This window comes from Gymnogyps californianus, chromosome 3, assembly GCF_018139145.2.
Source record: "Gymnogyps californianus isolate 813 chromosome 3, ASM1813914v2, whole genome shotgun sequence".
NCBI classification, from domain to species: Eukaryota; Metazoa; Chordata; class Aves; order Accipitriformes; family Cathartidae; genus Gymnogyps; species Gymnogyps californianus.
Window position 1 is genome coordinate 109,679,697 of NC_059473.1, and position 25,377 is coordinate 109,705,073.

A 25,377-nucleotide genomic window follows, 5' to 3' on the forward strand; every position below is an offset into this window, starting at 1 on the left:
AGTCTTATTTCTGTATTTCTCCCCTCTATTTGTTTTGCATAAACATACCCTGTGTGACCCTTTCAATTAGTTGATCACTTTTGCACACTGATATCTGTTGAATACATCTTACGGTCTTCTGTTTGTTTCTTCATGGCGATTTGATTAATGTTGTACTGTCATCTTCCTTCATGTATAATGTATTTCTTGTCATGCATTTGGAGCCTAGAGGAGAAAACACCTACACCTAATTTCTTTAATTATGCATTACTCTTACCTTTGTGTACTGTCCGTTCTTACTTTTGTGGAAAAAGTGCTGACCAAATGTACATGTTGAGGATATGTGTAAGATGTGTTAGATTTGTGGAAAGGCAGTCCATATTGAAATTAAAAAAAAAAAAAAAAACACGACTTTTATTAAAGCTTTCCAATTTTTTTCCTCATGCTCTTTGTACTTCTGATATTTGTTGACATCTTAGATTTTGAAAGGTTTGCAGATGACATTTCTCTCTACTTTAAATTACTAGGCTATGCTTGTGTCAATCATTGTTTTCTAGTTGTGTGTGTGTGTAGCTTTCTAGCAAAGATGTGACGACACCCACTAGGTTTCACTAGCTGCAGCTGGAAAGCTGGGAGAGGTAGGATAACCATGGTCACAGCTGCAGGATGCATGTGCCAGCTCAGATGAGCTCTTGGTGCCCATTGCATCTTGAGGTTTGTTCTCAGCTGATCCTCAGGACCAGACTTGAAGCTCTGGCTTGCTCCTAAGACCAAGCTGGGGTCGTAGCCTTTGTGCCTCAGGTAAGCTGCAGGTAAAACAAACCAGGCAACTCTTCCTGTTAATCACTGGGAGGTGAAATCTGTAAAGGCTGTTAAGCACAACATGGTGGTGAACTTTATAGTTGCTGCACGTGTTGATGCTGACCACTTCCTAAGGGTGCAGTGTGTATTATCTCATCTGCAGCTCTGATGGTAAACAGTTAAAAGTCTTATAAGTTCATGGATTTTCATCTGTTCATACTCACGTGCAGGGTGTAAGTTTATCTCAAAGCTCCAAGCTAGTTTGTTTTTCTTTATCTTGTGATGTGACAGTTCCCGGCCTTGGGAAAGGTTGTGCTAGGAACATTTGTGCTGTGCAAGGCTTGCACTAAGCAATGCTGCTGACCCTGGCACCTGTCCATGCTGTTGTTGACTCCAGTATGTCTGTTTGGTTGTGCCCTGTACTTTGGATCTGTGTGGCTCCGAGGGAGCTGTTCTCCACCGTGAGTTCATCCTTCTCTCCGCTGCAGTTTCTCACCTCTGCTGCTTGCCTGAGCAAACACCACTGGAGCTTGGCTTGCATTGAATTGCTGCCGTCACTGGGCATCAGCTGTGGTGGTGTTCAGAATATGTAACCTCTCTTATCTCCTTTCTTCCATGATGTGATGTCCCACTGGAGCAGTAGCGTCGGCCAGGTACTTTGCATGGATTGACATCTGAAATCCATTGTCAAATATTTTACCAGTGACTGCTATTGAGGGTGAAACTTAAAGTTCTTGCTTGTTTTACTGTCCCCTTTGCATCTGCAAAGAGACATTATTAGGGTGATAACGTAATTCTCTCTCATCTTTTGTTCCAGGTTGACATAGCCTTTGAAAAATCTCACTTCAGAGGGAGCAGCAATGTAGTTCTAGCTTCAGTTCACATTAGATATTTAGCTTAAAATCAAGTTATGACAAATCCTTAGACGACTCATAAATCCAAAGAGTGTGATAGTCTTTTTAGCAAACTGTCAGTTAGCGCTAAATATTTTCACCAGTCACTTCACATTTCCATTAGCTCCTTAAACAGCTGAGTTCACAGATTTGAATGAAATATAATGTTTACAGCTGTGTTCCCTGCCTTTCAATTTAGACTATTGGTATGAGGTTTTATAGTTACAGGTAAATGTGTTTTCAGGGGCTGCTTTTTCTTGGAAAGATGACTGTTTTGTTTTCTCTTGTCTGAAAGGTCTGCATGGGTTTTTTGGGGTTTCTTTGGTTTGGTTTTGTTGTCCTCTCCTCCACGATTCTACTGTACTGGTCTCCAGACCAACGCAGGCCTGTTCTTGTTACTTTCATTAATGGGAATCATTGCTTTTGGGTGGGATGATTCAACATAGCTGCCAATATAAGGAAGAGTCAAACAATCATGTCCCCTCATTGTGCTAATAATAGCGATGTACCATTTTTCTGGCAGGCAATGCTGCTGCTAGTGGCAGCTTCAGGAGGGATCGCTGAAAGGGCAGCAGGGTCATTTAGGATCTCTGCTTTTTCCTCTCACCTTAGTATCTTTTCTCATACAGCTTCATTTCTCACCCCTGGAGACTGAACCATTCTTTTCATTGAAATAACTGCGTATTTATCACTGTGATATCATCTAATTCTGATCTTGAACTGTGGAAGAAGGGTGAAGATGGTGCTTTTTTTTTTTTTTGAAGACAGACCCACCCCCCCCCCCCCCCCCCCCCCAAAAAAAAAAACCAAACCCAAAACACCAAACTGCTTTTGTGATACCCTGGACAGTGTTACTAAAATTACAAATTGGGTAAAACATTATGTGGATGTGCACATCAGGATGTCCTATCAAAGTCACCTCAACTAACATGAAAATCCACTTGTCTTTTCAATACCAAGGGAGCTTTCATGTGATTCCCTTAACATGGGTGACATGGGAATTGTCCAGCCCTACTGGCGATGGAAGTTTTGAAGAATTCACAGTATCTGGAGATTGAGATGAAAGAGGAAACTTTTGTTCTCCTCAAAAAAAAAACCACTATACAGTCAAAGAAACTTTAAGGGAAGTAGGCTTAACTGAAAGACAGTAGAAATCTGTAAGGTTATGGCAAGATCTAATCTTTTCTAGTTTAAAGATTTCTGATAAATGTTTTATGGGCTTTGGTTTTTGTTTCTTTAATGTTTGCCAATTATGCTAAAAGGTTGTTAATCTTGGGGGGGGAGGGAGAAGGTCTGAAGCAAACAAAGAAAATAACCTTTAAGTGAAGTACAACTTAATTGCTTCAGAAACAGCAGCCCTGTCTGTTCCCTGTGTAACCGCTTGCATTACTGCAAGGCCCATGTAAAACTGCTAGCAAGTCAAAATGGCCCATTCCTTCACCTAGCAGGCTGCTTGCCTGCCCTCTGGGAGGGGAAGGGGAAAACCAGCATGTACAGAGTAAGGCTGTGGGGTCAGTGTTTGTCTGATGGAAGAGAGCAGCTTAAAGGACGTATTGAGAACTAACTGAAGCTAAAAGTGAACCGCCCGCCTCTAAACAGGTATTTGGAGGTGGTGATTGGGAGGACAGGAGGTATCTGTGCTCTTGAAAGTTGCTGAAAGGCTGCAGGAGGTTAGTATCTGATCATCAGCAAGTAGGTCTTCCAAGAAACGTGTGGGAAATGCTCTTTATAGAAGCTGTAGACCTGAGCTTAGGTGTTTCATGTTAGCCGAAGTCTTTTTGTCTGCTGTCTAAACGTTCCAGTGCTTGAGTGGGAGAAAATCAGAGGTTCCTCAACAGGATCCCTCCCAGACATTCATCAGAGCTTTGATTATTTCTATTCAGTGAAAATATGCAGAACTCTAGTACTTGAAAATGGTAAATGCTGTAACATGACGATAAAAAATAATTTAAAACACTTATGTTCCTATTTGGTATGGACATCTTAGTTTTGAATACATACATCAGATATAAGCACATCATGTTTTGATGCATTTATAAATGCTCAAGAGGGCTTCATGATAACAGTATCTTCTGTGATTGCATCATTATATGCTTGGGGAGTCTAAGTGCCAGATTGATTTCTCTTTAATCGAGGTGGCTCCTGCCATTTAAAACTAATATATACCTACAGTGGTGGGAAGTCTGCAGGATCAGAAAAGATTCCCTGATTTGCCTGAGAACTTTTTTCTAAATATACTGTTCTCGTATTTCTCTAAAACAACAGTTACTTTTCATAACAAAAATACAAAAACCCTCCTCCAGTTTCATTTTTTTTCTTCCTACTCAGCAGCCGTTCAGTACACTGAAACAAGGAAATGAGGATATTTTGAAATAGGGATACTTTGCATAAATTATTTCCAGAAATACTTGCTGTTTTTGAATGTTGACATTTCCTATGGATGTTAACAGTTAAGTAATGTAATGGAATTGTCAAAGAAAACAAGATATGAGTTCCTCAGAAAAGAATAATATAAATATAGTGGTTTTCCTCTCAATGCAGTGTGCTTTGGCAGATGTCATCTATACTGGGGAAGTACCATGTATGCAAAGCACACAAATGTGAAGAGAGTGGCTTCAGGGCAGTCTGTCTCAAAATGAACAAGAGCGTTGGGTATCTGATGGTACATCTTAAAAGTGTATGAACTCTTAATGTGCAAAGACTTGGTGTGTCTGTAAATGAGTGAGCAGTACTGTATGACAGGAAAGATGAGAGTTATTTTAGAACCTCCTCAGAGGATTGTCTGGTGTTAGCCATGGAGGCAGCCAGGCTGAATGGGGGCCTTTGACTACTGTGGTGTTATGAATTACAGCGTTGCATGCCACGCTCTAAATGAGAGAAGGGGCCGTGTACCCTGTATACAGAGCTGTATTTTCCTTCCTGACAATTCTTGTTCGGATCATTCCCATCTTCTTTTACGCTCTCTGCCTGTGTTCCCCTGTGTGTGTAGGGGGGTGTTGGTTGGTTGGCTTGGTTTTGAGGCTGTATGGGAAACTTGAGGCAGAAAACTGAAGACAAATCGCATATCTAATTCCCTTTTCCATTAAAGGACCATAGTCCTCTCTTAACTGATACAGCACCTTTGGTAAATGTGCTGATACAACACAAGATACAGGGCAAGAGCACTGACAGTCACTGTACAGCTCTAATCCAACAGGCATAGGGAGAGTACCCCCACAAAGTTCTGGGGATATAGGGAAAGTATGCTTTGGGATAACACCATTATAACAATTTCTTCTTGCCTCCTATTTTGCCTTTGTTTTGGCTGTGTAGCTCACTGCCAGTCACCAGTGATCAAACCATTGCCAAGTCTGTCCATCTTGCTGTAGACTATACAAAATGTAGTTGTACCTCTGTTAACCTCTGTATTTTGTCACATGTTGTGCAGACATTTTGTGGCCTGAATGGAGTTGTGCCGTGTGTTTCTCTTCACCCAGTCAATCTCTTGTGTGCTCAAGTTTCAAGGGGGAACGTAGGCGTTTCAGGACTGCAGGAATGTGAATCTAGGGCATTTAAAATGAAAAAGAAAATTTCCTTCATTAAAAAAATACTAACTTTTTTTCCAGTCAAATACTTTGAAACGCACAAAGTATCTGAGATGAGCAGCAAATTCTCTGGTCCCTTTGTGACTGACTGCCAAAATGAGGTCAGGTTAAATCTGTGTGGAATTCTAGGTCAGGCTGAACCTGCCCTTAGACTCCTGTTTAATTTCTCTAGTACTTCAAGTGAACAATAGCTTTAAAAAATATTTGAAAATGGAGAAATTAAAAAATAGTTTTATATTCTCATATATGTCTGAGGGATGGATAGAAATTTTCCAAAATTCAGACTTTTTTACACCACTTGGCACTTCCATCCAAATCATAGTCAAATTATTTTAATATTTCTCCTTAAGAAACTAGACTAGCAAGCTATGTGGAAAAAGCATTTTTTTCCTATACAGTATTAAGACTGTTCAAAGTGCAGTGGTATGCCTACATGTCACTTCTTATAGGAATCCATACAATATTTCATCAACTTTACTGTGTTTGAAGATCATCTGGAAAGATTACAAAACCTTCTCCAGTAAGATAAATATGAAATGCTGATTTCATTATGTTAACAGTAGGTTTTGATTGTTTGCTCTTCATCAGAGGGAAAAATAAATATAGGGAAGACATTTTCCATTCCAACTTTTTAATGAGCAGGTGTGTGTGGGGGGAGTTGTCTTCTCATGAAGGCTTAATTGTATGTGCTTTTCTATTGCACATATTCGAGTAAACCTGGTAGTTAAATCCAAGTTAAGACCACCTCTTACAAATCCAAAATGACAAGGCTTCTTTTGCAAGTGCATCCAGGAGTTAATAGAGTAGTAATAGCTGTCAGGTTCAAAGCAAAGCTAGTAATTACATCTTCCGGCCTATCATGTTAGAAATGTAATATATTTCCCCGTTTTCAGCACGCAGTATCTTCTGTATTAGTATGAATGGATCTATTAAAATAGCTTTTATCACTATGGTTTGAGCTTTTCTGTCTTCATGAAATCATGTAGGTGAAATCATGTAGCTGCTTTCTGTAAAAAGCCTTTAAGCTGCTTCCCACATCTGATCTGATAAAAAGCATCTTATTGTCATGAACCAGCCAGATGAATAACTGTTCAGCTGTGGTAACCTGAATAACACTTGCCAAGAGAAAATGATGTGGGATATGTAAACCTGAGGGAAGGAGGGGAAGGACTGTGGCAGGTGGTAGCTTCAGACTCTGCTCCAGGGAGTCCATGGGATTTTCACCTCCCGGCTTGAATGACAGCGGAGTTAGGCTGGCACTGAACAGCAGAGAGCTTTACCCAAAGCTTGTATGCACTTCTCTCTTCACTAAACTGTACACTTAAGTTCTGCTTAAGTGTTTCAAGATGTAACTCTGTGTAACCTCCCTGGCACGGGGATCACAGGACTTTGGTTTGGTTGTGGCATGTAAATACCTTGCACAGCAGAATTTCCGTTTGATAAGTGTGTTGTGTCCTTGGCTGCTGTGGGAGCCGTCACTGCTGAGGGATCTCATCTTTCACCCTGTGGTTCTACCCCCTTTCTGTAGGGGTCACAGTGTAGGACTGTATGAAATGCAGTCTCCTGACAAGGCTAAGGAGGCTGGTGAGGACATCACGTTTTGCATAATCACACGTTGTCACCACCATAAGTAAAGGTGAGAATCCAAAGCTGAAGTTCCTTCTTGTGCATATAACCTGTCAAACATCATCCTCTTTCCTATGTGTCCTTTAGCTTTTGTCCTTGGACCCTGTGGCTGCCAGGCTGTGAGCTGCATCATCAGCTCTGACAGGATGAAGTGGAGGGAGATGAGTTTCACGGCCATTCATGCCTCCTAGCTACTCTTGGCTGACACAAAAACCAGATGAACCATGGGCTGTCACACAAATATAGAGCAGATCCCACAGCCTTCCTTTCTGCATCTGTCACTGGTCCTGTGCTGAGCCTGACACAGGTTTCCTAATTCTGCCTGTCAGCTTGTGGCTCTGTACAATAGAGCTTTCTTGCTGGGAAAACCATTATAGCATGTCAGCAAAAGCACGCTGGGTGAATGGAACGGCAGCTGACTGCAAAATATAAACAAGTAGATGTCTGTGGGAATAAACTGGGAGTCAAGATGCTCCAGGACTGGGCCTAGACCAGGCACCATTTAACATTTCATTTGTAAGACAGAAGCTTAAAAAAAAAAGCGCCAATTATGCTGTTTACTAGTCTGTCATTCCCACATTTTAATGGTAAGTAAGCAGTCACAAAGAATGATTTTTTTCTTTTTGATGAGTACAACCAAAGGTAGGTATGCAGGGTGTGACTGAATGCAGTCAGATTTCTCAGTGACAAGTTTTCTGGACATCCATAGCATGGGAGACTGCATCCTGGAAAGCAGCAACTCTGCAAAAGTATTAGGGATCAGGCTGGATACACAACTTTAAGTTACCAGTGCACTGTTGTGGGGAGAGGAGAGAGGGGTAATTTAATCCTTGGCTGATGGGATTTATAAAAGAAACATTTTTTTCCTCTTTGCACGGCATTAATGACAGTAATACCCAAATTCTGTATCTGGTCCTAGTTTTCACATCTTTAAAAGGTCTTTTGAAAACCTGCAGGAGGTGTAGAAAAAAAGCCACAAGAATTATTAGCGGTGAAAAAATTCCTGGTAGTGATTTAATGTGGAAAGGGTGGGGTGTGAGCAGCTTCTTATTTATTTTTTTCCTGTATTTGTCTTATTTGTAATTATTGGATCCCTGTCCAGATAATTTTAGGACAGACTTCATCTCATCCAAAGACAAGTGTCTAAAATAGGTCAGATGGATTGATCTGTCAGGTCCATCTCTGAGATAGATTGCTCTGTTGGTGATGGAGGACAATGTCACCGGCTGATCAGAAGTAGGCAGCTGGCTCTTAAACACTGGTAAAAAAAGGTCAAGAAAAAACAGGCTGAGAAGGTTATTAAAATTATGAAGGAGGTTGGGTTTTTTTACATGAATTAAATAGCAAAAAAGGGGTTAAAATGGCAAGGCAGCATTGCAGGGGAGATGACCATTACTTATGTCCCTTCAGAAATACTTCTCAAAGTCAAATTTTGTTGGTTGAAGCCCCAGAAGAGGAGGAAGATCTTGAGTGCCTGGATGAACATTTTAGTTGTCTGACAGATCAGAAGGAAAAGACTGCGTTTTATGTATATTATGCTGTTCTTTCTACAGGATTTAGATGTACAAGTTCTTGTTGAATATCATGATCAGCCTGCAGGCTGGGGGACTGGCAGGATGCTGGCTATTCAAGGAAGAGCCTCTTGGGAAAGCCTTGTGTGGGAGGGGAGATAAGAGGTTTGTCTGGCTCTGTGTAGAGCTTAACCTAGTAGCTGGATATCTCCAAGGAAATGTCAGAGAGGAGGACTGAAATTTCCACTTTGGATAAGGAGAGAGAGGCCTGGAATTAGGAGGTAAATCTGTGAGGTCCCTCTGTAGAGAGGATAACTGAATTTTTGTAGCTGGAAGAGAGTGCACAGGAGCAAACAGGAGGAGAGACAAATGCCACTGATAAAAAGGGAATTGTTTCCTCAGGATCCCTCCTGCCTTTGAAAGACACAAGTGGGAGAGAAGGCCTCAGGAAGGCAGTGCTGGTGGAGCGGTTAGTGAAGTGCTGAGTGAGCTGCTGGCAAGGGCAAGATTTTAAGAGGAGGAAAGAGGTCAGGAGATGCCTGAGTCGGATGAAGCTGATGCAATGACTGAGAGTACTGGCGAGGACAAGTTTTCTTCTAAGGAAGAAGGAGGGCTGGCAGAAGAGCTGGAAAACATCTGTGACAGAGCTACAGGAAAGGGGTTTGCAGGCAGCTTAAACACTAACCATACCCTGACAGTATGAGAAGAGACTGAGCATCTTAGCTGCCTTGACAAGAAAGTACTAACTTTCTTTTATGTTCCTTTTTTATTTTTTATTTTCCTTCTCCCATTTAGAGAGTGAGAGGCATAACTAGAAACACTGGCTGAAGATCTAGATGGAAAGAAGGTGAAGGGATGCAGCTTTTCCAACCAGTAAATTGCCCTTCCCACCATTAGAGAAAGTGGTGGATCTCTTGAGGTGTCCAGCCCGAGGCAGGTCATGTGCCTGGGCAGTATTTGTTAGCCATGTACAAGTTACTTGTCTTGCTTTCAGGATACTTGGGAAATGGGTAATAATTTGTGGTGTTCAGGTTAACAAGCTAATGCATCCAATGGTCCTTCTGACCCTAAGCTCCAGGAAGCTGTTTTCTTATGTTACAAGCAGATATACACATACTAATGAAAACAGATTTTGTTTTTCACTTCCCCCCCCCCCCTCCTAAAATGTCAAGAGAATGTGGGAAGAGGGCAAGAACACAATTTTGTCAGATTTCCTAATTTTCAAGGAGGATTTGTGGCAAAGCAGCAAGTAGGAGGGGAAGGTTAAAATGAGGAGGATGTGCAAGAAGGGAGGAGGGAACCTCTTTTTGGTGACATAACTGTTGGTTGAATAACTGATCAGTAGCCTACAATGTTACAGTGCATATATATCTGAGCTTGTTCAAGTAAAGGTTACCTGAGCTGTCAGGCCATTCCTTTAACTACTGTTTTTTGTTTTTTTTCTAAAAGTGTGGTAGATATTTTTTCCGTATCACATTTCTCTCTAAATGGAAATCAGAGAGTGGAGGATGAGAATGTTGCAGGAATTAAATGCTCATTTTCAGAAGTTCCAAAGGTTAATGCATGCTTCAATAATTACAAGTGTTTTTAAACAGCATGTTGTTTAAAACTTAAGATGAATAAGGAAGACCAGAGTCTTGTGTGTTTGGCTATAAACTAATTTCAAGCTGCATTTTTTAGATTTGGTAATGAAGGACAGGTTTTATGTTAAAAATCTACATACTCAGTTTGAGGATATAGGTTTTCTGAGTATTCATTAGGAAGGAACTGAGCCGATGATTTCTCTCTCAGAAATAACACTGTTGGATAAATCTGAAAATGGGAAATAGCTTGAAGTGAAAGTAGGACTCCTGCCAATTGCTGTGTTCTGAATTCCTTCTCTTCCCTGGCATCTCAACACATTTATTAAAATGCTCTGCCTACAGACTGATTTTGCTCAAAGTAGTGGACTTTGCATGTGGTTTTGTATGTATGTTTTCATGGTACAGTTTCTAGAAATGCTTTGCTAAGTGTGTGGAAAGTTGTTGTAGTTCACTGTTGGTTTTGTATATAAGACGTCCCTGAACCTAGTGCTGAATATAATTTGTGATCCTTCAGAGTATGTTTTCCTGAAGTTCTGGATCATGGGGGCTGCAGTTATGTAAGATGATAGTAAATTGTATTTTTTTTTTTAGGCTTGGAAATCCATTGCATTAAAAAAAAAAATTAAATCTCTTCTGTGATGGGATTAATCTTCCCAAGCTGATAAGTACAGACTGAGCCAGTAAGTGCAGAGAGTAGAAAGGGTTAAGAGGTGAATTTTGTCTGTCTTCACTAAGACCATTTGTGCCACCACACAATTTTAAAAGCTCATTGGCAGAATGGAGCTGTTAGTTCCGGTTTTATACAGTCGATCTAAATAAAGTCTGACCCTTATTTTTTGTCTTTCAGGCTTGTCTAACACTACCTTGAGCCAAATTCCTAGACTGGCTGGTGCTTTCTCATGGGATCCCTGTGACTGACAAAGGAGAGATTGTTGTGGTAGGCATTTGCCTTGACTGTCTTGACAACACTTGGCCTGGGCACAGACAGATGCGGTTTCCAACGCAGCCACTCTTTTGTAGGACTCTTATGCCAACAGGAGCTGTGGGGGGGAAAAAAAGTGCCTGAGAGATAGGTTTTATAGTCTTTTGGAATTACTGTTGTGTTCCTCCATAAAAATCAAAACCACGTAGCCCAAACTACTACAGAGGAGGGAATTTGTCAAAGTTTGCTTTTAATTATGGAGCTCTAGAATGAAAAGGCTTGGTTCATTTAACAATTAAGAGTAGGAAAACAACAAAATCTGCATTCTAGTTAACTTCCTAGCAAAGTCCAGTGCACAGAGAGAAAGACTTGTTTTGGTGCAGTTCAATAACTGTCTTTGAAGCACAGTTTTAGGTACTACCTAAAATGGATTCACTAGGCTTTTATTTTTATCTCTCTATATAACATATATATAACATGTATCTTTATATCTCTATAACAGAGCCTGTTTTGCTTTCATATATGGTCCTTGATTTAATAGTTTAATGTCCCACAATACTACATTTTCAATTTTAAACAGCAGTAAATCTGTACTCCAAATAAGGAAGTGAGATAATAAAAAAGTGATTTCCTTTTTGACGTGGCTACAGATCTATATGTACTCCATAGCAAATTGAAAAAAAAGTAGCACATATTTATCTTCTTGTCTTCTAGAAGGCAGTAAAAATTCTGTTTAAATAATTAAAGTCTATCCATTTCTCTGTGGTTTGGAAAAGATCATCCTGTAAATATCACTAGAGCTGGAAGTGCTGCATTATGCTTACTCTAATACATAGCTATATGCAGAAATAATGATACTTTTAGATGCTTCATTTGCCTGAGCTTGTGATTTGCTGTTGGTAGCTTTCAATTTTCTCAAGCAATGCCACTTTCACATACATGCATCTCTGGAAATAGTATTGAAAAGTCATATGCTTACAGGCTGGCAGATTTTAAATTTTTTTTCCCCTTTCCTTTGAAACTCATGTTCTTGGCTTAATTATCAAAGTGTAATGATGTTCTTGATTGACTTTCTGATCACAGAAAAAAACCTCTTGTGAAGAACACATAATCATGCTCTCATTGGCTTGAATTTAAGTATCGAGGTTTTAATGTAACAAGCTGTATGCTCAGCTTGAGTAGCTAGTCTTAGTGTAAAGTACTGTTTAATTGTAAAGCTTGTTGAAATATTTTTCATCTGGGATTTTTTTCTGCTCACTTTTTTGTACTAAGTGAAAAAATCTTTTTTGTCACATCTTTTTTATGAGCAGAAAAACAAAATGGGGAAAAAAGGAAGAGAGATTAAATTTAATTTAAAACCAAAATGTCTGATACTGTTTTCCGTATCCCTTTCTTAAAAAGCAAGTTGAGGTTCAAAAAACAATTCTACAGTTTCATTGCTTTCTTTTTAACCAATTGATTTAAAATTTAAATACAGATAAGTGGAAAGGATTTCTTGGGTCCCTCACAACTTGGGCTGTAGATAGTATAATTCCTTTCATAAACTTCCAGCTTACAAGTAAGAAGTATTTCTGCTCCCCCTACTTTTGGAAAGCTGTAATAGAAACATACAATGCATCTCTGATACTTAGAAACTTGAAGAAAGTTTCTATAATAAATGGACAATGGCAAGTTTATACATGTCTGTCCTTGTGGTCAATGATGTCTTTTTAGCTTAAATAATTCCTCTCCCATTGTGTGATGTACATTACCCTGCATCATGTGTATTCAGGGAGTGACCATATGTCTTCATCTCCATGTGTGAAGCTAAATAAGCCAAGGTCCTTAGCCTCATTCCCTGAGAGAGCTCTCCATCCCTCTCCCCTAGAGTCCCATGCCTTCAGGCATAGCGGTCTGCCTCTGCACTCATTCTCCACCATGTTCTTATCAGCAGTGTAGCTTGTTCTCACCTCCCTGTTTGTTTAGTTTTCTGCTGAGGTGTTTCTAAAGATCCTCAAACCTCTCCGGGTACCATATCCCATTTTCTGAAACACAAGGGGAAAAGTGTGCGTGAAGTACTCCCAAGACCTGTGTTCAGTCTCAGAAAAGCAGGCAGAGCTGGTCTTTCTTTTTCCTTTTTCTTAAAGAAGTAGAAACCTCAGTTTAGTGTCATTGTTCTGGCAAACGTGAAACAACTGTGGACTTCTATAGTCTATTGCGGACTTCTGTGATCAATGTGAGAGCAGCTCTGATATATTGTGCACATACATAGCTGAAATGTGCCTTGAGTTTTTGAATCTTTCTGCTGCCTGCCAACCCTATTTCACTGAAATGGCTCTGAAGGATTGCTGAAATGGAGCATATCCTGGCAGAGGTCTGTATTGGAAAATATTTGTGGCATACGGATGATCATGAGGTATTTGTGTAACGAACAAGAACATACCATACATAGTTCAGACTATTAATACAAAGCAGAGGAGTGTTGCCCTCTGATTTTCCTCGTCTAGCAAGCAAGAGCCTGCCACTCTTGTCAGTGTGATAGTGAACATAGTGGCAGAACTCATTAATCTTTCCTAAGCATCTGAAGAAAAGCTTGTGCATCTTGTCATCTTTAGAGATGCTTTCATAGATGTAGCTTGCTCCTGCTCATTAGTAGGGAGAGAAGGGAGCAGATGGGGAAAGTCAGAGTTTGCCAGTAAAAGGCAAAATTCTTCTCTAATGATCTAGTGTTGGCTTGAAATTGTGGGGCTTTCTTATGGAGTTGTTAATTTCTATCTCATTGTTTATAACCTTAAAATAGTTACAGTGTTTCATTTCACTGTGGAAGGAAGCAATCAAAATATTTTGGCTTTGCTTCAGATGAAGATAATGTTTTCTAAGTAGCTGTCTGTAACCCTAATGGCAGCTGAGACCTCTGTAACTGAGTCAGTGTACCATAATTTAGTGACAAGTGTGCAGTGTGGATGATCTAGCTCCAGTGACGTATTCATAATTTGCATTACTATTATTATGTTATGTCTTGTAGCAGTAGCCAAAGGCACAGCTTGGCTCAGTCCAACATAGAAAACTGATAGCTAAAATGAAATTTAGTAAAGATGTAAATATCTGCCTACAAAAGTTGAGTCGTGTTTTTTCAGCCTGTGATGAGAAGGAAGAAGTGCGCTGCAGAGGTGACAAACTCATTCTGTGGTGACAGCCACAAAGTAAAGTTTGTTTTTTAATTATCGTTCATGAAACTGGATGTAAAATGAAACCTATTTATTGGCTTTAGTCCACAAAAAAATCTCCCCCAATAGCAAAGAAAGGTTTGAAGGTGGGAAATTACTCTTTTTTTAAGTTAGTAAAAGTAAATTATATCAGCTCATTCTAGAGCCATCTGCATTCCTTTGTTTGCCTGATTGTTTATTTGTGCGGGTCTGTGGCTTGCTCAGAGCAACACGGAGTAGTTCTAACCAGTCAAGGGCTTCTCAGTCTTCAAGGTTTTTAATTCTTAGTTCTGAATGTCTCACTATTACTACAGAAGAACTTAGCATCCTATTGAAATAAATAGCTGTAGGTTGCATTTCTGAGGCTTTATTTCAGATACTGGAGGGGTTTTGCGCTCTCTTTTTTTTGTTGTTGCTGGGTGGTTGTGTTTTTTGGTTTTTTTAAACCTAGTATTAGTTTCTAGTAAGTTCAGATTGAATAAGATGTTTTGGGATTGTACCATATGCCAAAACCTGAATGGGAGTTATTTCTCCCCTTCTTTTGCAGTCTATAGAACTGAAATCTGGCTGCAAATGTTTACTTTTTTAACAGATTCAATGTATATTTGAAATTTGCTTTCTGAATAGCTTGTTCCAGGTTCTGTATAACTGGCCACTTTTCTGTTAAGAAAAGATTGCAAGAGTCAGTGGAGTTGGGGATAGGTTTTTTTTTCCTCCTCTTCAGCAAGTGAGAAGGGAGTAGAGGACACTGACTACTGCAGATGCACAGAGCAACAAGGAAAAGCAGTAGGATTCCAGTACTTAAATGTGCTGGAATGTACTGGCAATGTACGAAGTAGGGAAGGAGGCACAAGTCAAGACACTTGTCTGCTGTTGTGTTTTTTGACCTTCATAGAGAAGAGTTAGGCAACCACTGCATACCAGTCCTTGTAGCAATCGTCTGTCTCATGCAAAAGGGTCTCGTTGCTGCATAACAAAGTCAGTTCCTGAGCTTTCACAAGCAGAACTTCCACTTTTTCTACTTCTTTTGAATGCAACTTACACAAATTCATTACAGCAGTACTTGAGAAAATTCAGACATTACAGTGGGGCCTCTAATTTTCTCTCTGATCAGTTTTTCATTCTCCTGTTTGTATATTGATCCCAACAGGGATCGATAGCTCTCTCTGTGTTTGCTGTCATCTCAGTATTACTGAATCTTCCTCCCATCCCCAATAGCTAGAAATTCAGCTCTTCCTTCTTTTCTTTAATTCTGGCTTGCTTTCTGCATGTCTCAATCCAGTTTCACTTTCCTATAAAATTTGCAGGTTGGCTTGAAACTATCCTGCAGGATAAGAACTGCGAGTGGGAATGAAGCTGCCAAAGAGCTCTGCATTTCAGTGAGGGGACCTGTCAGCTTCATCCCTTTCCTTTGGCACCATAGTAAAAGGCTGATTTACAGCTTGCCATATTAATCAGTAGTCCTTTTAATGTCTCTGTCATAACTTTGAGGTGGTGGTTCCCACTTCTGAAAAGACTAGAGCCCGGGGCTGAGGAGGAAGCAGGTCGGTGGCTGATCTGTCACAGGCATAAACTGAGCTGTGCAAGCGAAGTAGTTTTCTCAGGGGCTGTGGAAGGAACTTCTCCAGGAACTTGGAGCCCTCTCAAACCTCACTGCTTGCTGTTCCAAGCACAACACCCACTTTTCAACCACGCTTTCTTTAACCAAAACGCAAAGCCAATATCCCCAGAAGAAAACATTTCATTTTGAGTATTAGCAGAGAAGGCAGGAAAGAGTACAAACTGTCTGTGACACAGGATAATTATATTGCCTTATGCACTACATACCACTTTGCCTGCTTTTTCCATCTGCTAAGTCTCCGGCCACTGCTGGCATTGCAGGAACCCAGGCCTCCTGGTTATTTCAGGTTGCTAGCAGGTATTGGTGTGTCCTCCTCAACCCAGCCCAGGTGATTCAAATCTATGGTTAGAAGTTAAGCCCAGTTTGTCACTCAGTATTGAAGTGTTGTGCCCAAGTGCAAGAGTCTGTATTGCTGACCAGCGGCTGGGGGAAGAGGTCTCTGCCCAGCAGCCTGAATTCTGGCTCTAGTGCCATTCTTCTGTGACCATAATTGGTTCCTTTTATATTGCTTTGTGATTATTTTTGTCTACTGATTTTTTTTGTCATCTTTATGAAGCATTTTATAACTGGTTAGTTACTTTTATTCATTTGCTAACAACCACACAGTTGGAAGCCCCGTGTGGTCAGCTTATGCTTCGTATTTTTTTAAATCTTGTATTTGGATGTTTCCTGGTCTGCATGTCCTTCTCATTTTCACTGTCTTCTCTAGACCTTCATTAGTGCGGTTTAAGTTTTTTGTTCTTTTGAAGTATGGATAGACTACAAATGTGCTGGTAGTTACTGACCTAGTTGCTTTGTCAGTCATATTCCCAAATTCTACATTAACTCAACTGTGTGACTTCGGCTATTAGACTTGAGAGACTTAAAGCTTATGTAGCATTGCCTTGGCTTACAGGTGGTGCGGTATGTCTGGTGCAAAAACCTCCCTATTCTCCATTTAGAACAGAGTTTGGTATGGATGAAAGAAATCCTGAATTTCCTATCTTCTGTTGCATTGGGGGGTCTTCCTACACTGCTCTGCTCTGGCCTTTCCCACCTAAATGAGTTCTGAAGCCCACCAAGCACCTTTGTTCAAGTTGTGATGCTCTTGCTCCCATTTGTGCTGACCAGTGTGAAGGAGATGCACTGCCCTCGTGTTTCCAATTTTTAAACAAATGGCTTGTTCCAACTGTTTTGGAGAAGCAGCAGCCAGCTACTGTGCTTCTCCCTCTTGTTTGTTTTTAAAGTAGCACTGCTTTGCTCTTGAATCTATTTAATTGGTTTCCTGCTAGAAAGAAACTAAAGGGCTGCCTTTGCTAATTAACTAGGGAAAAATACTGTATTAGTAGACAATATAGGTTAACCAAGGATTTCAGAAAAGAAATGTGGGATACCTTTGATGGTTAAACAGTTGTTCTTTGGCGGGGGTTGTTTTCATTAAATATGGAATAGGAATTCAAAGACATTCCAGGGTTCAGTTCCTTCCCTCTGAAAGTTTTCTTCTTGTCTAGTTTTAATATTGACAAACTATTTCATCCTAAAAGCATGTAGAGCTCTTAACTCCTAGCCAAGCACTTATTGTCCTTTGACCAAAAAAAAAAAAATCTAGAGAATGATTTCAGGCCTGTGACACAGCTTACTCGTGTAATAGACTATCTTTAGGAACATTAATAGCCATATTTTAAATGAAATTTCTATTATTGGCCTTCTAGATTGCTAGGTGCAATAAAGTAAACCAAGAGAGAGCAATCGGATTGAGTTTGTTACTAGGAATATCTAAAAACAAACCACAAAAGCTAATTTTAAGCAGTGGATTGCAATCCATGTTGTTTAGTTTAGAACCTCTGGAGCAATTCCTTTCCAAATGTCTCTATTTTAAACTGGTATGTCAGACCACTGTGGCTGCTCTTTCATGATCTCCTTAACATAAAACACTATGGTGACCATTAAAGTAAATAGTAAAGAGTAACAATTACGGAACTTAGCAAAAAAGATTCATTTCTTAGTGCAGTGGATTCCCTTTAAATAGGGAGGTATGTCTCAAGAGCTGAGTGGGTGGTGTGTGCGTACCATGTTACTTGGCCAGGACCATAATGAATGACCTCATCTGTGATCTTCCCAGAAGCTGAAAACAGGGCAGGCTTCTGTGGTTTATGTCTTGTTTGGTTTGGGAAAGCATGAGTTGAACTTGGAAAGATTCCTACTATCTAAAATGTTCAACACGTGGCCTCCGGAAAGTGTAGAATATCTTTAACTACCATTTTTTAATTCAGCCTTTTTAATAATAACTTTTTCCAGTAAAATTTTGTTTTACTAAGACTTCTCTGCTTTATTTTTTAACATTGAGATAATGTTAAATGGTTGATGTGATTGCTTCTGCTTTTTCAGGCTGCATACAAAAGGGAGGAAGCTACAGGAGTCAGAACTGTTCAGACAGATACTGTTTCAAGATGCTTCCTAACACCCAAATGGGTCTAGAGAAAATGGTTGTCTACTAAGTTCAGCTACTCATCCATTTTCTGAGGCAGAGAATTTAGTACCAAGGCTATTAATATTAGTTGAATTGTTTTAGAACTTTGTTTGTATTGATGTTAACTTCTGAAATCTGTGGCCCACTGCAGGGTGCACTATGCAAACATAAAAGAAAAAGTAAAGTCTTTTTCCCACAGAGGAGTTTGCAGTCTGAGGGTGATACTGACCCTATTCTGGGTATCGTACAGTATGGAGCAAGACTTGACCTAGTGTTTAAGGTTTGATTCCTGTTAATAAACTGGCTGTGACAGTGCAGAGCAACCATCTGAGTATCTGTCTAGCTCCTGAAAAGATTTTTTCAGACATAAGTGATGTCCAAGGTGAGAGGCTTGACGCAGATGTTTTACATAGGGAGAAGCATGTCTTCAAAGAGCTATTAGCTGTTTCCTGGGTATTGTTTTTGTGGGACAAACTTTAGTCACCTTTTAGATAATGGACTGATCACTTGGACTTGTGGAAGGAGCTCATTTTATGAAGTGGCTTAGGGAACATATTGTGTATATCAATGCTTTAAATGTAAGTGGTGCTGCTTTATTTTGTTTCCTTCTTTAGGAAGTAAAATGACTTCTGGTAATGTTAACTTCCTTTAAAAACCATCAAGACTCACTGAAGAAAGCTCTGTGTTTGACTGTTGTTTTTAAAGCTCTTCTTTACAAACCCCTAGAATGATGACCAAAAACTTAAGCTACCCTAGAAAAGTTTTCCTCCTTGCCAGAATAATATGCAAATGTCCCGCACTTTATGCTACATGCCAGATCTCTATGCTGGGAAACTGTGAAGAATAAGTACATGTTTTCTATCACTGTGCTCAGCGTGCTCTCTGCTAGTAAGCAGGTCAGCACTGCGACCCACAAGAAGCGTGCAGCGAGGGCTGCGTTTCAGTATCCTTCCTGCCCACACTCAGGAGCAGGTAGGAGTTATGGATTGAGCAGAATGCAAGTGGTGTGTACAGAGCCACAAACCAAAACTGGTCCTATGACTGTGCAGCATGGGATATATCCAACACGCCAGAACTGAGTACCTATTGCAATGGGTGTGTTAATTTGGGGAAGGGGTTAATATGGTCTTAGGAGTGCTAAGAGGCAATGCAAAATGTTGGCAGGCAATTCCTATCTTGTGAGTAGGCTGTCATTTTCACTACATATCAAATCTATAGGAAAGTCAAGTACTCTGATGACACTGTGTGGTTTTGCATTGCTTCATTGTTACCTGAAGTGTTCCCTCTTTAGCAGGATGAATTATGTGGGTATGTAGAAGGTGTTAAGGGACTGACTTAAGTACCTTCAGTTTTCTCTTTCTAACAATGCAGTGACATGTAAGGCAACATGCTTTTTTATTTTTATTTATTTTATTTATATTTTTATTGCAATTCAAATCAACTATTCTGATATCATGTTAGAAAAGCTTTATTTAAATTATTTGTGGATAGCTTATTCTATACTGAGTTGATATTTTCCTCTAATAATTTTCAACATCTGTCCTGTTTGACTAACTTAAAAGCCAAGTCTCTTCCATAATATGAAAGGTTAAAAAAACCAAAAAGTCCTAATCAGCTCCATACTGTCCTTACTAAATGAATTAATTGGCAGGGAAAACCATTTACAAATGTAGAACTGCCAGTAGTTTGTTCTTAAGGTTTTGCTATAAATGAGGAAAGAAAAACTATAGTTCAAGCTCCAAAAGCATCTTAATTTTCTACAATTAATCAATGAGTAAGAGGAGAAAATTAAATGGAAACTAGAAGTAATAAACCAAGGCCCAACACCTATTGATTTTTAAGAGTTGTGCTCAAGTGTACAAAGCGGTATGGAGAAAATCCCAATAGCATTCCTCTGCATGTGTTCCCAAAATCAAAGGTCTGTAACTTACTGGTACTTGTTATCTAGACAACTGTAGCATGGGGAGCCCTGAAGGGAATGTTTCCACTGTGGTCTACCTGTGCTCTTTCCTTTCTTTCCCTTACGCTTTCTGCTGTCTCTACATGCCCTTAGCGCTTCAGCCTTCGGTTTCGGTCTTTTCTGCCTTTGCTGTTGCAGAGGTCTCTGCCATGCGCAGATGGGGTGCTACAGAGCTGCTGCTTTCCACAGTAAACAGGTGTGCCTGTTATGTGTGTTATACTGCAAACGTTGTTAAATGGGGGGGGGGGGAAACCACCAAACCACCCCAACCACCACCAAAGCAGGAAGCATTACTATGCAACAGTAATATTACTGTGAAGGATTAGAGCTGGGGCTGATGTTGAGGCTAATATATTACACCTCTGAAAATACTGCAAATGCTGATTCTCACTCTGCAGAGGGAGAAGAGAAGAAAAACACGCACTCAGGCAGCTAATGCACTGCTCATCCGCCCACCAGCCTATGTGATGTGGTAGGTACCAGCTGATGTGTCTGTCTGAGGCACGACTAAACCATGTGAGCTGCTCAGTTATGCAGTAAGTTTGAGGCAGAAGAGGTTATCAGTAGTTTCTTATAACTCAGGTGATGTTCTAAATACTAGATCATCCTTTTTTTGGTGTGTGCTATCTTGGTGGTTCACGCTGACATAAGAAGTTTCTCTTGATTGTGTTTGTTGAAGGTCTTCCAAGGCCTGTGCTAAATGACTTCACTGGACCATCAATAAGAAGGGAGGAAGAAACCAGACCGAATTAAAATATCTGCCCCTAATCAAAGTGCTATTACATAATAAGAATGTGTCTCTAAGTTCCCTAGCCCATGTGGATGACAGGTCTGTGCCCAGGCATGTGCTGGTTGAATGTCACATCAGGATATGGAGAAATGTAGTTGGAACTTGTAATTCTGTAATGTGCGAAATGAAACTTGGGAACAAACAACACTTTATTCACCAAGCTAGCATGGCTGAGATATTAACATAGACCATAACATAATTAAATTTTGTAACATTGTGCTTAAAAAAGGCAAACTGCTCCTCTCCCAGAGAGAAGAGGAAAACTTGTTCCAAGCCAGTTTCGTGGTAGGACACCCTGACCTCTCCTGTTTGGCTGACCTGGGCTATTCTCGCTTGGATCAGTATCCAAGGGATTGCAGTGGAGGTGAGACTGAAGAACTGGATTGTGATGCAGAAGATGTGATGGGAAGAGGGCAGGCTGCTTCAAGCAGGAGTAAATTAGAGCAACAGTATTATCTGTAGGAAAGGAGATAAAAAGACAGAGAAAATAAAACTTTTAGGAGGATGCAGGGAAATAATCAATTGGATTTGAACAGTGCGCAGAGAGAGATTTGAATCCAGAGTCATCAAGTCTGGCAGGCCAGAAGTTTGTTGTAAAATGTCCTAGCTGATAGGTGTAATTTTTATGATGTGAAACATCAGATGATATGAAGGGTTGACTATTTGGTGAGAGGTGCAGGAATTCTCAAATCTTTTCTTCTGTTATCCATTTTTAAATTTGGTACTACTATTAAGAGAAACAGTGAGTAGCTAGTACTATTGATCAGGCTAGATCCTGTTTGCAGGGTGTACCGAGCAGGCTGTATCAGAGTTTTCTCAGTGTTTGAAAGACAAGGAAAAAAAAAATCATCTTACTGATCTATAATTCAGCCTGTTGCACAGCCCAAGTCGTTGGATTTATTGTCAGGAAATGGAATTCTTCCAGAAAGATGTGGTGGTTTTTTTTCTTGTATTAGACACACACTCTCCCTCTAAAGGCCTTCAAAATCACTTTCCTTGCTCTCACTGAGTAGGTAATGTAGGCAGTTATCTTAGAAAATCTGCCTCTTTAGGCACCAACAGTAGGGTGACTGTCTTAGGTAGTCTAAATCCCATCCTAAGTTTCTCTTTATGGTTAGTCCGGAGTGTCACACCAACATGGTGAATGAGTTTGTATACCATGACATCTAATTCAAATCCACTGTACTTTTCTGTCCTCTGAAGACTAGAAGGGCGATTCTGGGTCATAGCTGATGCACAGTGCGATATGGTATAATAGAAGCTGTTACTTCTGCAGAGAAGCTGTCCAACTGCTAGCTAGAGTTGCTGTTTTTAGGCATGGTTTTGGAAAAAGTAATTTTCTAGATGGCTGTAATTACTGCACAAAACATTTCTATGAAGTTTTACTCTTTCTATGAAGAGTCTTTCTCTTCTCTTGTACTTTGGCAATAGTGCTAATCTGAGGGCCACATCTGGGGCATGAGACTGGGAATTCGCTGTCCACACTGGGAGCTGTGAAAAATGCTGTCTCTTACAAATATCTGCCTGGAATTTGGTGGTTGTTATTGAGTCACAGGAACAGAGAGCTATGGGTAAGTTAACCAGACTTCACCCCACTCTGAATGCTGTTTTCAGCTACCAGCATATCTGCTTTGCAGTTCAAGTGTAGCATATGAAGGAGTGGTACTTGTGTATGTGTTGTTTTACAGCGAAGATGTGAGCTGTTGTTAAAACCTGACCTCCACTGTTAGTAGACAACTGACAGACAGTAAGAGGGTTTGTGGTGGGTTTTTTCAATCCCACTTACTTTGTTCCTTCATCTGAGACTTGTAAAGCACAATGGAAGTACAGTACTGGGCAGTGCACCAAGCATGCATTTTGCCATAGTTGCAAGGAAAAAGACAATTTTTGACTTCCTTTTGACTGGTGGAAATGAGAGAATTGCTCAGCTGGTCTCTCCAACTGTCTCAGTCAGAACTAGGGCTCCACTCCCCTTGCTCATATTCGCATTTTCTCAGTAATTTTGCATAGCTTTAAATGTGGTTTCTAGCTTTAAGCTTCCAAGGCTTTTCTCTTCCTCCCAACAAAGAAAATACCCACAGAGCTCAAGCTTGGTGTTATTTGGGCTTTGTGTAAACATAGCTCTTACTTTTCTGAGAGAGTCAACAGTGGAGAAGGAAAAACCTTGTGATTTGTTAAAGTTTCAAACTGCTCCTTACTGATTTATTGCTATTGTGGAGACAGCTCAGAGTGCACTAATTCATCAGTTCCTTGTAAGCAGAGAGGAGGGAAAGAATAGGAGGAAGCAAGGAAAGGGGTGGAGGGGGAAAGAGTTGGGGAAGAGAAAATAAAAACATGAGAAAATGTAAGGGATGAGAAGAAAGGCATAGCAAAGCAGTTGTTTTTGAGTGGGTGGTTTACGAGTTTCTGGAAAATAATAAAATAAGATGTTACCCTAGAGAGCAGTGGAATTGTCTGTGCCCTTGTTATTACTGTGGCCTTCACAAGCTAGAACATAATTCAGTCATGAGTGACTTCTCACTGCCAGATAGTGTTCAGGGGTTGTTGCAGCTGCCAATTGCGTGCTCAGGTTACAACTGGCTTTGGTTAAGACCAGTCTCTTCTAGGTTGGCTTCATTTTACCTCACTTTAAGACCTCTTACAGATGTTGAAGTCTGTCAGATTCACCCTGGGCTCCTTTCATTGTGGGAGAGTTAGGACCAGCAAGAGGGCAAGGCATATGGGTGGAAATCAGCCTAAGGTTTAAGGTAGTTTAAATGCAGGTGGCTACTGGGTTACCTGTAGCCAGTAGTAGAGCTCTAGTCTGTATGGCCAGCAGAACTGCCAAAATAGTCAGCACACCCTAAAGCAGGCACCTACAGCCCATGACTATAATGGGAGCTCATAGCTGGAAAACATGAAAGTATCTTCTTAGCCATGTTAATTTGGAGCAGGACTTAACTGTGTTCTGAGCTGCCTGCCTTGGCTGGTGAATGCTAGCTGTGTAGCCCTTAGTGTACCCATGGTTTTGAGTGTGAATTCTGTTAACAAAGGTGGTGGCTACAAGGTGCAGAATACTCTGTAAATCTGAAAACTTAGCAGCCATCAGCTTTCTTCCAGTAGAAGCAAAATCTGAAAACATTCAGCCAGGAAATTGAGTTTGACTGTTTCTGATTTTGTCTTCCGATAACCAAAAAAGCCAAGTCAACTGGATGTTGCTCTTTCACTCTGAAAGTCTCCTGGCTGTTGCCGGCATCTGCTGAAATGGTTATTCATATCACAACTCCTTTCAAGAAAGATTACACTGCTTTTGTTGTATTCAACTCTCAGTGGAGAGGGAAGGTTTGGAGTTTTTTTCCTGAACTCTTGTTCCTTTGGTCATGATACCAATAGATTGTTTTAATCTGTGCTTGATCTCAGAGTCTCACTACTATTTCAGTCATGTCGTCTTGGTTCTGGTTTGTTGAAACTTGGAGAGAAAAGGAACAATGGAGTGCAGAGTGTCACACTTAATCGGAGAAAATCTTTCTTATTTCCTAGATTCTGTGTGCAGCTGATTTTCCTGTCTCTAAAATACTTACAGAGCTTAAACATTTCAAGTATTAATGATTTAACCTGTGGTCTTCCACACTTTTGCATGGGCTTAGTGGTTGCCACAATAATTCATAGATGATACCTTGGTCTTGGCCCTAGTATACAAAAGCAGTGGTTCATTGCATTAAAGTTTATGGGAGGGAGTTTTTAATGAAGAATTGCTTTTAAAGTTCATGGGCTTTTTTTAATGAGGATCTAATGTGTTCATAACTCTTAAAGTAAGCAAATGAGATGGGCAGGCTTATTCTCTCCAGACCAAAATGTGTTGCATTTGTGCCAGCTTCAGATCCAGGTGATACACCTGTGCTACAGTGACTTTTCTCCAGTATGATGAGGGGTGGAATCTTCATGCTGAGCATGGAGGAGGACGCTTTTAAAATGCATATCATCTTGGCCTAACTGTTTCAAATTATCTTGAGGCCTTGTCTCTCTGGCTGCTGAGAGTGCCCTGAGGTGTGCTGAGGGTCTGGGACTTCAGTGCTGGGAAATGGGATGGTGCAAGGACGTCCCAGCTCTCACCTGAGGTGCTCTGCTGCTCCAGGACTCATATAATCTCTTGGATAGCAAACATTGATTAGACATGTGAATTCTGAGCAATGTTCCTTAATATTACCACATCTCTGTCCTTTACTTCATGTTGTCTTTTGGAGATATTGAATATTTGGGGCATAATGCAGTGGAATTCCACTTCAGTTGTTATTGTACTCTGTACAACAAAATATACTTCTTCTGGGAACAGCCAGGAAGAAGATCTTTTTCCCATATTTTTTCCTCATTTCTCCCCTTTACTTGTGTTCTCTACTGTCTTGCTTCTCATCCCTTTTTTTTCTTTTTATTAAATTACATTTTTTTCTCCATACCTTTTTATCTTCCAGTTCTTTCCCTTCTGCCTGACTGCAA

General features: G+C 40.3%; 1 protein-coding gene across 1 annotated transcript in view; it reads left to right on the forward strand.

Annotated features, from left to right (window-relative positions):
- RNF144A (ring finger protein 144A) overlaps nt 1-25,377 on the forward strand; it is a 72,238-nt gene that overhangs the window by 5,975 nt on the left and 40,886 nt on the right. The window contains exon 2 of the mRNA XM_050893533.1: nt 10,825-10,914. The gene's annotated coding sequence lies outside the window, so the exon portion shown is untranslated. The remainder of the gene's footprint in view (nt 1-10,824; nt 10,915-25,377) is intronic.